The sequence below is a fragment of the Hyperolius riggenbachi genome, chromosome 11 (assembly GCF_040937935.1).
Source record: "Hyperolius riggenbachi isolate aHypRig1 chromosome 11, aHypRig1.pri, whole genome shotgun sequence".
Taxonomy (NCBI): Eukaryota; Metazoa; Chordata; class Amphibia; order Anura; family Hyperoliidae; genus Hyperolius; species Hyperolius riggenbachi.
This window is the reverse complement of record NC_090656.1, coordinates 47,716,336-47,733,372: the sequence shown is the minus strand read 5'-3', so window position 1 is coordinate 47,733,372 and position 17,037 is coordinate 47,716,336. Positions and strand designations below refer to the sequence as shown.

At 47.8% G+C, this 17,037-nt stretch overlaps 1 protein-coding gene across 10 annotated transcripts in view; it reads left to right on the top strand.

Annotated features, from left to right (window-relative positions):
* Positions 1–17,037, top strand: part of WWOX (WW domain containing oxidoreductase) — a 1,347,942-nt gene that overhangs the window by 15,278 nt on the left and 1,315,627 nt on the right. For 6 of the 10 annotated variants that reach the window (XR_011024636.1, XM_068259549.1, XM_068259550.1 and 3 more), the window contains exon 1: positions 11,991–12,244. The exons of 1 other annotated variant lie outside the window; for it this stretch is intronic. The gene's annotated coding sequence lies outside the window, so the exon portion shown is untranslated. Of the gene's footprint in view, positions 1–11,989; positions 12,245–17,037 lie in introns of those variants that run through there. 3 more of the 10 variants (XM_068259545.1, XM_068259548.1, XM_068259547.1) reach the window with 1 other exon arrangement.

Here is a 17,037-nt window from a genome sequence, read left to right as displayed (position 1 = left end):
TGCGCCCAGTATATGTAGTCAGGGGTATATGCGCCCAGTATATGTAGTCAGGGGTATATGCGCCCAGTATATGTAGTCAGGGGTATATGCGCCCAGTATATGTTGTCAGGGGTATATGTGCCCGCTCCATTCCCCCCCCCCCCCCAGCAGCCAGCAACTTTCTCCCCCATAACCCCCCCCCCCCCAGCAGCCAGCAACTCATTCCTCCATTCCTCGCCCCCCCCCCCCCCCCCCAGCAGCCAGCAACTTTCTCCCCCATGACCCCCCCCCCCCCCAGCAGCCAGCAACTCTCCTGCCCTATCCCCCCTTCCCCCAGCAGCCAGCCAGCACAGGTTGCATCATGGCCGCTGGCCAGACCGGACTAGGTACAGGTGGCACATGGCAGCAGCCAACAAGCCCCCCGGGTCGGCCCCCATTTCCACCCACCTCCAGCTCCATCAGCGTCAGCACAATAAATGCTTTGTGCGTGGCGTGGGGTCGGGTCGGTGACCGTGCTCCGCTCGCTCTCCTCCTCGCAGCCTCGCAGCTCTCCTTCTCTCTCCCTGGCTGGCCGGAAGCCGGAACTATACAGTAAGTGTCGGCCCGGCCGCCAGGGAGGATCAATGCGCCGCCACATAGTCCCTCTCCTCACCACCAGCCACCTTATCAGAGGAGGGGGGCCAGGGGAGCCTGGCGAGTGGCGGCACTGGTGTAAAATTATCGGGGGGGGGGGTGCCCAGGCCGGACGGCATCATAATTTACAAAAAAAAAAAAAAAAAAAGTCCCCCGACTCGCACGGGCCCCCTGTGGCTAGGGGCCCCGTAGCAACGCTATGGTGGCTATAGCGAATGCTACGCCACTGACCATTGCTTACCTACTGGGGGCTACTCGTTAAGCCTCCATTCCATGTGATGTTCACTATCCCAACCAACCAGAATCCTACGGTAAAAGCACAGTCCCTGCCACAATGCATGCCAGGAGATGCAAGCAGCAATATATACTGGGAGCTGTAGTATGCATTGCGGCCAGGAGCACACTCTACAGCAGGATTCTTTTAGGTGCGGCCAGGTACAGCTGGCAACCATCACAGGGACAAGGGGCTACATGAACAGTACTACAGGTAAGAAATTGTGCTCCCCTAACCCCAGCATAGTGAGTTCCAAACCTCCCTTATGGGGAGGTTCAATTTGACAAAGAATAAAAATTCTACAGGTGCACGTCAAGGAAACATGAGGCAAATGAAATCAGTGTAGCTTTATTTACCTGGGACTTCCTGCAGCCCCGAGACGTCTGTGTCCCTCGCCGCAGTTCTGCTGTCACCCATTCATCCACTCCGTATGGGTCAGCGGCTTCTGCGCATGCATGGGTACATGCACGGCTCATGGTCACGCTTGTGGCCAGGAGTGTTCTGCGCAATAGTACTGCATAGAATGCTCCCAGGCAAGGCAGCACAAGCATCACCACTCCGTATGGGTCAGCGGCTTCTGCACATGTATGGGTGCATGCACCGCTCATGGTCACGCTTGTGGCCAGGAGTGTTCTGCGCAATAGTACTGCATAGAATGCTCCCAGGCAAGGCAGCACAAGCATCACCACTCCGTATGGGTCAGCGGCTTCTGCGCATGCATGGGTACATGCACGGCTCATGGTCACGCTTGTGGCCAGGAGTGTTCTGCGCAATAGTACTACATAGAATGCTCCCAGGCAAGGCAGCACAAGCATCACCACTCCGTATGGGTCAGCGGCTTCTGCGCATGCTCGGGTGCATGCACCGCTCATGGTCACACATCTGGCCAGGAGTGTTCTGCGCAATAGTACTGCATAGAATGCTCCCAGGCAAGGCAGCACAAGCATCACACACACACTCGTGCTTGCACAAAAGCCACCGCTACGGAGGGGACAACAGAAGAATGGGTGACAGCAGAACTGCAGGGAGGACTACACAGACTTTCAGCACTGAAGGAGGCTCCAGGTAAGTAAACCTAAACTGATTTAAATGAACTGTAAACAACAAATGAATAAAATTGCTTATTGTTTACAACATTCATTTATTATAGAATATTTAGTCAGCGTCTGCCCATGATAAAAGCTTTCCTCTCTCTGATTCTTATTCTGAAATTTATCACTGGAGGCTTTAGTTCTGCCAGGTGATCTGTGTGGAATGTTAGAGAGTTCTATGCACAGAGGGAGATAGTGCTTGCTTGGCAATAGGAAGCCATTATTTCCCTGAATGCAATGAGGATCACAGACAGCAAACTGTCAGGACCATATCATGATGGCATCACACTGTGGGAGGGGTGAAGCCACAATATCAGTCATACAGACAGCAGGACAGCCAGGCCTTGTGCATTATGTAAAAGGAAATAAACAGGTCTGCCTCCATATCCCGCTCACCTTGGCTTTGCCTCATCTATAATTTAAAAGGACAACTGCAACAAGAGATATGGAGGCTGCAAAAAGTATTTTCCCTTTAAACAATACCATTTGCTTTGCTATACAGCTGATCTATTTGGTTGCAGTAGTGACTGAATCACACCAGAAACAAGCATCAGATAATCTTGTCAGAAGTGACAATGTCAGAAACACCTGATATGCTGCATGCTTGTTTAGGGTCAATAGCTAAAAAGATTACAGGCAGAGGATAAGCAGGATAGCCAAGAAACTGGTATTGTTTAAAGGGAACCTAAACTGAGAAGGATATAGATTTTTTCTTTTAAAATAATACCAGTTGCCTGACTCTCCTGCTGATCCTGTATCTCTAATACTGTTAGCCACAGCCCCTCAACAAGCATGCAGATCAGGTGCTCTGACTGAAGTCAGACTGGATTAGCTGCATGCTTGTGTCAGGTGTGTGATTCAGACACTACTGCAGCCAAAGATCAGCAGGACTGCCAGGCAACTGGTATTGTTTAAAAGGAAACATCCATATCCCTCTCAGTTAAGTTTCTCTTTAAAAGCAAGTGAGTGAGCTCAGCTACTTACTGTGAGAGACAGCTGGGGCAGGAGGCTGGCTTCTGCTGCTGGCCCTGGTGGAGGAGGAGGCATGAGGCTGGCTTCTGCTACTGGCTCTGGTGGAGGAGGAGGCATGAGGCTGCTTCTGCTGCTGGTCCTGGTGGAGGAGGAGGCATGAGGCTGCTTCTGCTGCTGGTCCTGGTGGAGGAGGAGGCATGAGGCTGCTTCTGCTGCTGGTCCTGGTGGAGGAGGAGGCATGAGACTGGCTTCTGCTGCTGGCCCTGGTGGAGGAGGAGGCATGAGGCTGCTTCTGCTGCTGGCCCTGGTGGAGGAGGCATGAGGCTGCTTCTGCTGCTGGTCCTGGTGGAGGAGGAGGCATGAGACTGGCTTCTGCTGCTGGCCATGGTGGAGGAGGAGGCATGAGGCTGCTTCTGCTGCTGGTCCTGGTGGAGGAGGAGGCGGCATGAGGCAGGCTTCTACTGCTGGCCCTGGTGGAGGAGGCATGAGGCTGGCTTCTGCTGCTGGCCCTGGTGGAGGAGGCATGAGGCTGGCTTCTGCTGCTGGCCCTGGTGGAGGAGGCATGAGGCTGGCTTCTGCTGCTGGCCCTGGTGGAGGAGGCATGAGGCTGGCTTCTGCTGCTGGCCCTGGTGGAGGAGGCATGATGCTGGCTTCTGCTGCTTTTCCTGGTGGAGGAGACAAGAGGCTGGCTTCTGCTGCTGGTCCTGGTGGAGGAGCCATGAGGCTGGCTTCTGCTGCTGGTCCTGGTGGAGGAGGCATGAGGCTGGCTTCTGCTGCTGGTCCTGGTGGAGGAGGCATGAAGCTGGCTTCTGCTGCTGGCCCTGTTGGAGGAGGCATGATGCTGGCTTCTGCTGCTTTTCCTGGTGGAGGCGACAAGAGGCTGGCTTCTGCTGCTGGTCCTGGTGGAGGAGCCATGAGGCTGGCTTCTGCTGCTGGTCCTGGTGGAGGAGGCATGAAGCTGGCTTCTGCTGCTGGTCCTGGTGGAGGAGGCAAAGGATGGCAGGCAGGCAGGTAGGCTGTGAGCGCTCCACGCCAGACTAGATCAGCTGATACCCATGCACAGTATGGAAGTACTACTCAAAGCTCCCACCTTTTCACATCAAATCCACGCCCCCTGCCAGTAATTGGTCAGGGGCGGGGTTTCATGGGACATGCTCAGCCTCAGCCCTTAAGGATAGCTGCAGGCTGAGCTAGATGATGATGTAAGCACCAAACCCCACCCACAACACATTGCCAACCGTCTGTTAATTAACAAACTTTCTGCAGGCCCATAAATATGCCTGCAGACAAGACAGTCCCGCCCCTCAGCCCTGCTAAACCAATCACTGCAGCCTAGCCTCAGCCTTTGTCCCTCCCATTGGCCAATGATGTCGCCAGTTTATTTTTCCCTCCTTATTGGCCCCGCCCCCACATGTGGTGATCTCCTGCAAGCAGCCAGAGAAAATGGAAGGATGAGTGTCCTTCCATTTAGGGGCCGCAGTCTGCAGAGGAGAGAGACATGATGGGGACCAGTGACTCAGGGATGCCCCTTTTATCTTTTTATCTATTGAGTTTGTGTCTAACCTGGTCTTTATTATCTGTAACTGCTTCGGCAACACACACGACTGCTGACAGGGCAATGACTATTCTCTGTTATTATTTCTCCAGAGTGTGGGAAATGTTTCAGACAGAAAGGTAATCTTACTACACATCAGAAAAATCATTGGTGAGCGTCCTTTTACATGTTCTGAATGTGTGAAATGGTTGTCAGAAATTAGTTTTTCTTAGACATCACAGGAGACACAAAGGAGAGCGTCCTTATTTGTGTTCAGAGTGTGGGAAATGTTTCAGTCAGAAAGCTAGTTTTATTAAACTTCAGAGAAGTCACACAGGAAAGCGTCCTTAGTCATGTCAGGAGGAAAGTGACAGTCAGGCAGCTTATGAAGCTACGGGGAAACAAAGACAAGTCTCCTGGAAGCACATATTATTAGTGCAGCAGCAATGATGTGCAGAGTTGCTCAAATACGAATTCGGGAGATACCCGGATACTTCTATCCGGATATCTCCCAGTAAAGCTGTGCGGGGGAACGGGGGTCAATATTACCTGTATGACGTCTTCTTCGGTCAGTCCCTCGGCGCCTCCCACGATGCGTTCCATGCGCCGGTCACATGACTACAAACACTTCCTCCTTCAACCCGGAAGGAGGAAGTGTGTAGTTACGTGTACACCGCTTGGACCGCATCGTGGGAGGCGTCGGGGACTGACCGAAGAAGACGTCATACAGGTAATATTGACCCCCGCACAGCTTTACTGGGAGATATCCGGATAGAACTATCGGGGTATCTACCGAATTTGGATTTGAGCAACTCTGATGACGTGGCCTCACAGTGCTGGAACTACACTATAGATGTCACCTGCTCTACATTCAGTACTTTCTCCAAGCTGGGGACTCACCCTAACCTCTCATTTCTTGCTGATCATCTCAGAGTACATATGCTAGAAGATTACTGGGGAAGACTAGAGTTATTAGTTACCTGGTAACATTGTTTCCAGTAATCTTCTAAGACAAGTGCCCCCCAGGCTTGCCTGGTCACCTGCTATGAGTCAGACTGTATGCCCATATGACTGACATATAACCCAACTCATTGTTTACAGCGACGGAGCGCATATGGAGAGCGCGTCCGCCGCTTATCCAAAGGGAGACAGGCCGAGACCCAGAGGCTTGCGCCTCAGCGTGGATCTTGGCGGTCCGCCACCCTGAGGAGCCAGGGGATCTTACACCCCCGAGGACTGGAGCTCCACACCTGTGCTTTAGGCAGTGTTAACATTTGTCAAATTGCATGCATGTTTTTGCATGCAAATTTGCATATTAATTTAAAACATGTTTCGGTCAGTGGGATAGTTAACACTAAGGCCTCTTTTCCACGAACTGTTTACAGGCAGTGAAATGCCTCTCAAACTCTCACAACTGCTTGCTGCTGCCTGGTAACTGCTTGCTGCTGCCTGGCAACTGCTTGCTGAGCACACAGCTCAACAGTTCGTGGAAAAGAGGCCTAAAGGAGGCATTTTCTTTGGTTACTCTTTTGGGCACGTTACTTTAATTTTTCATCTCCTTAGTGAACATTACATATTTACTTTATTGTTCACATTGCAGCGCTGCTTTCATTCATTCACCCAACTACGGTACTCATCATACCTAAATGATCTATGTCTTGTTTTTGTTTTGTTTGTTTTTTTGGGGCCAAATTAGGGTTTTTGTGTTTTTTGTTTTTTTTCGTTTTTACTATTTTCTATGCATTTTAAAGGGGTGAAATTGAAGAATGACAATGTCTTCATTAAACAATGCTATTGTAGATAAAACTCACACATGTTGTTTGCCCATTTGTCCTGGTTATTACAACATTTAGGTTATGTTACTAGTACAATGACATTATTGTATTTAGAAATAAGGGTGTATTTGTTTTCCATGTTGTGTTTTTCTCCCTCGTTGTAATCTATTAATAATTACAAAACCTTATTTGCAAAAACAACAGTAATACACCCTCATGGCAACATATTTCAAAAGCAAGGTAATAATCATTTATGACCTATACTTTTATTTCATTGGGATGTAGGATTGAGTTTTTCCCTTCCTATTTTTTATGTGACAGGGGTCCGAGCTGAAAGACACATCAAAATTTATTCCACACCTCATTTTGATTACGTTAAGTCACCTATATGTCATTTGATAACAAACTTTATGCACAGCATTCCATTATTTTCAGGCCGGTTTCACACTGTATTTTGGTGTCAGTGGTGCGGCACGCCCACCGCACCATCAAAAACAGGCCTTCAGGAAATACCGCGTTACTATGCGGTATTCCCCTTCTGGCGTCCGGCCAAACAGGAAGTACAGTACGGTGTTGGGGAAGGTAACAGGCACCTCATGGGAGGGTAGGTGGCACAGTATGGTTTAGGAGGAGGGTAGCAGGCACCTCATGGGAGGGTAGGTGGCACAGTATGGTTTAGGAGGAGGGTAGCAGGCACCTCATGGGAAGGGTAGGTGGCTCAGTATGGTGTAGGGGAGAGGGTAGGTGGCAGAGGATGGTGTAGGGGGAGGATATCTCTCCTTGGTGGTCTTGTGGCTCCACTCCCCTTGCTCTTACTGTTGGTCCCCCTTTACACTTCCATTGATATGCCTGGGGGTTATGAGTATTAATTAGTATTTATATAATGCTGACATCTTCCACAACGCTTTAAATAGAACATAGTCTTGTTACTAATGACTTCAAAAAGGTTTGGAACCACAGACATAGATGGTTGAAGTGTTTTTATTTAAAGGACTTACGAGGCCAAAATGACAAAAATGACACTTTACCTTTTTCTCAGCAGAATCCACGGAGGACGCCCTCCGCTCCGTTCCGCCGTCAATCTAGTCCTTTTAGTTCCCCCAGGGCTTGTTCCGACCCCGCCGAATGGGTCGCATCGTCATTCCACCCCTAAGATGGCCGCCGCCTTGATCCGCGGCTGCGCAGTACGCTTTGCCGCATGTGCGACTGCGCAGCCTTTAGCCCGCCTCCAGCCGCGCTCGACGTACGCTTCAGGAGGATGCCGGGAACCACTACGCGGCTGGAGGCGGGCTAAAGGCTGCGCAGTCGCACTCGCGGCAAAGCGTACTGCGCAGCCGCGGATCAAAGGGGTAGCCATCTTAGGGGTGGAATGACGATGCGACCTTTTCGGTGGGGTCAGGACAAGCCCTGGGGGAACTAAAAGGACTAAATTGACGGCGAAACGGAGCGGAGGGCGTCCTCCGTGGATTCTGCTGAGAAAAAAGGTAAAGTGACATTTTTGTCATTTTGGCCTCGTAAGTCCTTTAAAAAAAAACATTAGTAATAATAATAAAAAAAAAAAAACATCTTGGCAAACAAATTGGCCATGGTTAACCTTTTCGGGACCGGCCGCCTACCCCCCCTTAAGGACCAGGCATTTTGCGCGGGAGGGGGGTGCGCGCGTTTGGGGGGGTCAGGCGGCCGGATCCCGTCTGTGGCTGGCTATATTTGTGTCCCCCCATAGTGGCCTGTGCCCCCCCTTCTGCCAGCAGCCTTCACTCACATTCCAGGCTCCAGCAATGAGCCGCATGGGACCCTCTTCTCCGGCCGGCATCTCCGTTCTATCTGACGATCAGTTCCGGGTCGCGGCTTGATGACGTCATCAAGCCGTGACCCGGCGCTGACGTCAGACAGAGTGGAGATGCCGGCCAGAGCGGAGGGGGGCGCCGATCGTCGCTGGAACAGCAGGGAGGTGAGTGGATCCTCTTCTTTCCCCCTCTGCCACCGCAGCTGTCAAACTGATCACTACGATCGGACGGCGATCGTAGTGATCACGTGATCAGCAGCCATACGCGATGGCTGCTGATCACTCGGGGGAGATGTCGGCTGTCATATGACAGCTTAATCTCCCCCTCCGGGTGCGCACGATCACATCGGGAGCGGAAACTGCTGGCCGGCGTAGATCCTACGCCGCATCAGGCTAGAACAGCCACAAGTGCGGCGTAGGATCTCATAGAGGCGGTCCCGAAAAGGCAACCATATATCTAGCGATGATGAGCCGACCAAAATACAAATCTCTCTGTAACCGAATTTGATTAGGAATCTGATTAGAGAGAGATTGATCAGCTGGCCATACACTGAGGCCGATCACCGGTCAATCATTCTGAAATTGATCACGAATTGGCCTTGTGACACAGCATCTGGCCACCTCGCTTGTGATACTATATCCCCCGTAATGTTAAATGTCCCCCCCCCCCCATTGCAAGTTATACATTACCTCTCCGCCGTGCCCGCCGCTTGTCCTCTGCTGGCTCCTGGCTTCCTCCATTCTCCGTACACGCATACTTCACGTGGTTGCCTAGTAACATGCCTGCGTGTGTGACATCTGACATTACACGCGCGTCCTTACTAGGAAACCACGTGGGTCGCAATTGTCAGGAGAACGAAGACAGTGGAGGATACGGACAGATAATGTATCACTTGCACTGGGCAGTGGGGGAACATTTAACATTAGGGGAGAATACGCCAGTCGCATTGTCAGTCGTGCATGCACTTGTCGCCACAGATTTTCATCCAATTCGATTATAATAATATAATTGGATGGTCAATCATCCACCAAGTCGTCTGATGTATGGTTACCTTTACTCCACTTGTGCACAAGGCATTGCTACAGGTGGTGATAAGCGTATTCCACATTCGAATTACAAGACTTCAAAGGAACAATTACAGGGCCAGATTTATCAAAGCATTACCGATAGTTTTTTCTTCTAAAACTGTTCTAACCAGCAGAATAACAGTTTTGCATGATAGTAAGAACCTTCCCAAAGCCTATGTAATAGCGGCTTCTGAACAGCGCAATCTAGTGGCTCTTTGATGCCGCCGCTAGATTGCGCAGTTCGAAAGCCGGTCGGGTTACCATAGAAACGGACAATAGGTGTCCGTTTCATTCCTGTTTAGCAAAAGGGGTCCTTGGCGGCAGTGCTTCGTTTCAACACACAGCCGCTCGCAGCCACGTCCTGCACTTTACGGTGGCTGCTGTGAGCTATGTAACTGCACGTTAGAGCAGTTACAAGGTGGTACAAAGTAAATGGAGCTGCACAGAGGGGTGGAAAATAACGGCAGCTCTAACACCAGTGATGCCTCCCTACTATAAAATGGATTAGGCTGCATTGGAGTCAGAAAGGAAAACTACCGACGTGAGTGCCTGGCTCTAAATGCATATTGTCAGTGAACATTTACATTTGAACTGGACTATATACTTAGCAAGATCATTACTCCAGAACGACATATGAATGTATAAGTGGCTAAAAAAGATGAAATTAGCAATAGTGCCCCTATCAGCTACTGATTGGGATAAAGTTCAATTCTAGGTTGGAGTTTCTCTTTAACCAGTTCCCTACCCTGGGGTTTTCCCCCTAAAAAACCCAAGCAATTTTCTACATTTCACAGGTCTCCTATTCATTAGCCAATAACTTTAGCAGTACTTATCACAAATAAATGATCTATACCTTGTTTTTTTTGCCACCAATTAGGCTTTCTCTGGGTGGTACTTTTTGCTAAGTATTATTTTACTTTGAAAGTATTTTAAAGGAAATAAGGAGAAAAAAATTTAAAAAGTCATTATTTCTCAGTTTTCAGGCATTACCGTTTAAAAATAAAAAGTATTACTGTAGATCAAGCCCACATATTTTATTAGTCCATATGTCCTGTTTATTTCAACATTTAAATTATCTTCCTAGTACAATGTATGGCGACAATATAATATTAGTCAATAAAGGTGTATTTTTCCCATTTTTTTGCTTTGTACTTTACAAGCAATTACAAGCCGTGTTCGCCAAAATAAACGTAATATACCCTCACGGCATACATATCTAAACTGCTACGTCAAATTATTAGCTCCCACCCCCGTAGTTAGCAAGATGTGCCCCTTTATTACCCTCCGCCCCCCATAGATAGCCAGGTGTGCCCCCTTATTCCCCCCAGTATAGCCAGATGTGCCCCTTATCAGCCCCTCCCCAGTATAAAAGTTATATGTGCCCCCTTGACCCCCCATAGATCGCCAGGTGTGCCGCTTTATTCTCCCCCCCCCCCTCGATAATCAGATGTGTCCCTTTGTCAGTGCCCCCCCATATATAGCCAGGTGAGCCCCTTTGCCCCCATAGATATTAGTGTGTGCCCCTTTGCCCCCCTCCCCATAGATGGCCAGGTGTGCAATTATCCTGCCCCCTCTCCCCCTTAAATAGCCCCCAGATAGCCATTATGCCCCCCTCCCCTCACCTCCATGCTGCGATCGGGCAAGCAGCATGGAGGATTAGCATGTAAACAACATACCTCACCTCGTTCCAGCGCGATCAGCCTCCCCTCCGTGCATCACCGCTGCCTGTGTCATTATGCCGAACTGATCGGGTCCCGGCTTGATGACGTCATCAAGCCGGGACCCGATCCGTTCGGCATAATGACACAGGCAGCGGTGATGCACGGAGGGGAGGCTGATCGCGCTGGAACGAGGTGAGGTATGTTGTTTACATGCTAATCCTCCATGCTGCCCGATCGCAGCATGGGGGAAGGAGGAGGGGGGGAATACTAAATTACAAGGGATCGGGCTGCGGGTTGGAGGATCGAACCTCCGGGAGGGCATCCCTAATTAGTGTAGTTAGAGGGAGGGGGATTAATGAGCCCAGACGCGTGCTAGCACACGCACTGTGCTCATTAAAGGGAACTGACTTATATTCACGTCATGTGGCTTTCAAGAGCCACTTACAATGACGTGAATATACTGTAGGTAGGATACGAACTGGTTAAGAAGGAATCTGCACCGTCTAATGATTTCTTAAGCTGTCCACTAACAGACCAATTTCTGGCGTAAAATCGTTCGATCGATCTGAAATTCTAGATCGGCAGTGATCGAATTGCCAGTAAATATTCTCCGTTAATGGTTATGATCGATTATGAACGATTGAAAAAAAAGTCGTCCGACTGAATTTTTGTCGAACGAAATTTTGAATTTTAAAGACGATCATGATCGATAGATAGCAAAGATTGGTTCGTTGATGGTGTAGTGAACGATTTTTCTTCCGATCAGAATTTTTTATTGCTCGAACGATTTTTCGCTAGAAAATTGGACCATTAGTGGCCACCTTTAGAATGACTGAGACAGTTCTGCACGGATTTCTAAAAACCTACTAATATTTTGTCTCAGACACTTGATAAATCTGGCCCTCAGTATTCTAATCAAGCACTTCTGACTGCTGTCTGCCCTGCAGATTAACCGTCCTGTCAGTAATCTTCTCCTACAATCAGCCACCTTCAGTGCATTACAACCCCATTCACAGCAAGGAAGTGCTGCGGAATTAATTACCATACAGCTCTGCAGAAGCACAGTCTGGGCTGTGCTATGTCTGATTGTGCTGCCTTCTCTCTGTGGAATGAGGAAGCGATCTCCACAGAATGAGGAAGTCATGCCTGCCGTGGAGGGCAGCTTTGAGGCAGCGTAATCAGACATTACACCGGAACTACAAGCTGCAAGCGCTGTTTCCAGAGAGAGCTAATCTCAGAACACAGGAAGCGTGAACAGAAAGGCAAGCTTAGTTGAGAATTGTATGGGCAGCCCATGTGAGTCTGTGAGCAGAGACAGCTACTTCAGTGCAGCCATTCACAGGACTGTGTGACCTCCATCATATACAGACAGCTCAGAGACTGTGCTGAAGAGCTTGCAATCAAGTGACACTGCTTTGGAAAGTGAACCTGTGTAAACTGAAGTTTGATCTGCAATCAACATCATCACAAGGCAAGTGCCTTATACACATACATACATACACCTTGGGTATCATTCATAAACAGGCTGTCGGTAGTGCGGGAAAACACCGTTCTTCTCCGCAACCGGTAATTAAGACTTCTGGGTGGCCATTCATAAAGAAGTCTGCCTGTTGCGGAAGAAGTGCGGAGGTTTTCTGGAGGAAGCTGGCGGCAGCGTGGCGGAAGACATGCGGAAACTTAAAAGCTGCCCGATTCCCTCCCTGCGCTGCTCTGTCTGATGCTGCTTGGGAGGTCCCTCCCATTCATTTATATGTATGCCGCCCGCCTATCGCTACTGTCGAGCAAGCGGTATTTTCCTTCCGGATACCGCTTGCTCTAATCTTTATGAATGGATGTGTTTGTTACTTTTTCTAGATTAATCTAGAAAAACTCCGCACAAGGCGGAAATGTATCGCTCTGTCACTTTTTCATGCGGAAAGAGCCTTTATGAATGGGGCTTATGCTGAGTGGTCGGGAAAGTCACCGGTGTTAAGCATTTCCGCATGCGGAAATGCTTTATGAATGATACCCAATGTATCACAAGGCAAGTGTCTTATACACACACACACACACACACACTACAATGTATCATCACAAGGCAAGTGCCTTACTTACACACACCACAAGGCAAGTGCCTTACTTACACACACCACAAGGCAAGTGACACACACACACACACACACACACACACACTCACTCACTCACTCACTCACTCACTCACTCACTCACTCACTCACTCACTCACTCACTCACTCTCTATAATCACAAGGCAAGACACACACACACACACACACACACACACACACACACACACACACACACACACACACACACACACACACACACACACACACACACACACACACACACACACACACACACACACACACACACACACACACACACACACACACACACACACACACACACACACACACACACACACACACACACGTTGTTGTGTAAGCTACACAATATTTTGACTTCTTATTTTGCAACAAAATAATATTTATAATAAATGGCTCAATCAAGATTGTTTGGTGGATGCGGATAGTTTTTTTTTTTTTTTTTTAATACATGGGCTCTCCAGCAGTGACATGCCTATGTAAGTGTCCCTAGCAGGTGGGTGGGGCTTTTGTGTGGTGACACTTTGTCATCTAAATTGTCAGGCATCCTGAAGTGTGTATTCTGTGCTTACTCACTACAGCGGCAATTATAGCAAGCCAGTGGTATTTAAAATAAATGTTATTAATTTCTATTATATGTGAAATTTATACTAATCTTAGTATTATAACATCTGGAGAGGCAGAAAATGTGTGTATACAACTGCTATACACAGAACATTTATATTGTGCTTTTCTCCTGGTGGACTCAAAGCGCCATAATGGTTTATTTTTTAGGATTAATGGTAAACATTGTCTGCATGCTTATTTTGTTTTTATGTGCACACTTATGGGTTATCTCACTGCTTCTCTAACTGGAAGATTGGAGTTTCCTGACAGTTAGTGCAGGTGTTTAAAATCAGGTACAGACTCCTGCTCTGTGTAGTGTAAGGCTGCTTGCACTCTGGGGCATTGCATTGCACAGCCTGTAAAAAAATGGGAGCGCAGTACAATGGAGGAGGTGAGCTGCATTGTGCATTACACATGCAGAGCAATGCATATGACACTTGAAAAGTATGCTTCACTGAAACTGTAAACATGCCTGTTGTCCAGTACCGCACAACATGTCTCGTGTTACTCTGACAGATCTGCTGACGCACCAATGTGAACAAACCATTACAGAATAATTGCACTGCATTTGCAATGGGATTATATTGGGCGCTAGTCTAATATAGGGGACCCAGCAGGAAACCTCATAGGGAGTAGTTCTCCAATCACAGCATGAAGAGTTGTGATTGGCTGAATAGTGTGGGCGTCGTTTACTACAACCTATCTGAAACCTGAGTGTTTGAAAGGATGCTGTCCACCCAATCATGTTAGGGGAATTTTCCTATGAGGTTTCCTGCTGGGTCCCCTAAACTTGACTAGCGCCTTCTATTGTCCGAAGCACCACAATGTGTCAGTGTGAAAGTAGTTTTAAGCCTAGTACACCTATCCACTTTTGACTGACCAATCACTGGCCAATGTTACCACTCCCATGTAGTATGAAAGCCTACCTGCACAATCTGCCTGTAGTATTCTAAATCTGTTACATGGAGGAGGTAAAATATGGTCAGTCATGGGCCAATCAAAATTGGATGTGTGTACCAGGCTTTAGGCTGCGTTTACACTGGCAACTGATAACTGGTATGTTTTAACTGTGGCTCAGTTCACACCAGATTGCAGTGGAACTTAATGGTGAACAAATATATATTGTGAATAGGATCTGTTCACACTATCATGCAGATCACAATCCACCTGCAATGCAAACGGAAAGTCCCGGCTTGCACAATCTTTCCATATAGCAGATGTGTTTCCCATAGAAACCTATGGTGGAAACTGACCCGTAGGGAAACACAGAAAATTCCTTCACATGCGCTGCACGTCAGTTGCATTACAGCAAGTGGCTCAGTATACGAGCGCTGTTAAAACGGCGCAGGAGACTTGGGTGCAGCTGGCGCCACCATAGGCCGTAATAGGAATTATGACTATAGTTGCACACGGTGAATAACTTTGGCGTGTCAGAAGCAAAGCTTAAGTTACTTTTAAAACACTGTAACACCAGCAATATCTGGAAGCCGAATTACATCATTCCCCACCATCCATGTTGACCTGGAGGGGGAATAGTAATTAACGCTGCCGGGACTTGTGCAGCAGCAGGGTAAGCTGTATATCGACCTGGTACACACTTTCAATTATGATTGGCCTATCACTGACCAATTTCACCACCTCTTTGTAGTACAAGGGTCAACAGATATTGAATATTATGAGTAGATTGTGTAGATAAAGCCTAATACTACATGGAGGTGGTAAAGTTGGTCAGTGATTGGCCAATCATAATTGAAAGTGTGTACCAGGTTTAAGTCCTGCAGCAAGGTGACTTTCTGTACAGTCTCATGGCAAAAGTCCTCCAAGCAAGGTACAATTTGATCTTACGGTCTGTTTTCTAAAGAAAAAAAAAAACAAAAACAAATTTATTTTTTTTAATTTTTTTTAAACTTCACATTTTATTTAAAATTTTCAGTAATAAGGCTTACAAACATTTGCATATTACGATAAACAAGATATACAATCAAGGATGGTAGTTGTAACTAATGTATAACCAATAACAGAAATATAAATAACTGAAATAACCTAACAGGCTCCCTGTACCATATGATTATAAAAAAGTCCAATTTATTCAAATGTCTGCTAATAAACTAAGGGGTTTATTTCCCCAGATGTCTTATGCCTAATACGATGAGATTTTCTGGCAGATTTACTGCCAGATCGACTATTTCCAGCATGTCCAGTCTGATTTCTGATCAATTTTCTGTTGGATTTTCCGTAGAAGTGAACGGAAAATCGATTGGAAATCAGATCGGAAATGCTGGAAATGGTCTGCCAGAAAATCTTATTGTGTGTATTTGGCATTATACAGGCATCACATCACAGGACCCCACTGATCAATTTACGAAGGATGAAACTTCTTTGCCAAGTTAATAGCGCTTGTGACCTATCCTACATACCGGTATATCATCTGATCCCTAACCTTACACGATGCAAAGCAACCCCTAGAATTCCCTGCACTTGCATAAATAGTGGCAATAGTCTAGTTTAGGGGACCAAGCAGAAAATCTCAGAGGGCAGTTCTCCAATCACAGCACCCTCTACAGCATGAAGCGTTGTGATTGGCTGAATATGTGGGTATAGTTTACTTCACCCTATCTGAAACCGAAAAGTTGGAGAGGGTTCTGTCCACCCAATCAAATTAGTGAATTTCACTATGAAGTTTCCTGCTGGGACCCCTAAACAAGACCAGTGCCTAAATAGCATCAAAAGGCCCTGACAAGTGCGTGACTGTCTGTGGTGAAGGGGCTTCACTGCCTCTGTAAATCTGCACGTTGCCCGTTAAACCCTACTGGGACCTACCGCACCCTATGTGAACATACCATAAAAATATTGCATCACGTTGGGATGTGATGATATTGAGCGTTGCGATGGAACGCTGTGCATTTGCTTTGAAAGGGCCCACAGTACACTACACCACAGCTGCATTAACCTAAAGACAACCAAAGGAAATGGCTGGGCCAATGATGGCTAACCTTGGCACTCCAGCTGTGGTGGAACTACAAGTCCCATGAGCCATTGCAATACTCTGACAGCTCTAAGCATAACTCAGGAAGGCAGAGCCTAGCAGTGCTTTCCAGTGCAGGTAGATTTGGGCGCAGCCAGCGCCACCATAGAATGTAATAGGAATTACAGCTATAGCGTGCTCAGTGAGTAACATCGGCTCTGTCAGAAGACGGAGCCGAAGTTGCTTTTAAAGCACAATAAAAGACATGATGTTATTATGTCTATAGCCGTGCAGTAGTGTAATTTGGGTGCCGGCGATCCCTGGACCCCAAATTACTTCTCCCTCCAAGTTGCTACGACTTTGAGGGGAAATACTAATTAGCGCCGGACAGAATTTGTACAGCAGCAGGGGGAGCCGTCATTCGGCTCACCCGGTCCCAAAATGACAGTCAGCATATATCCATGTACGCATCTGCCGCCTCCTGTAACATCCCCACCTTACTTTAAAAAATAAAATCAAACAGTGGCAAGCAATTATCTTGCCAACAGCCCATGTTGACATAATGCAACTTCAACATGTGCTTTGGGT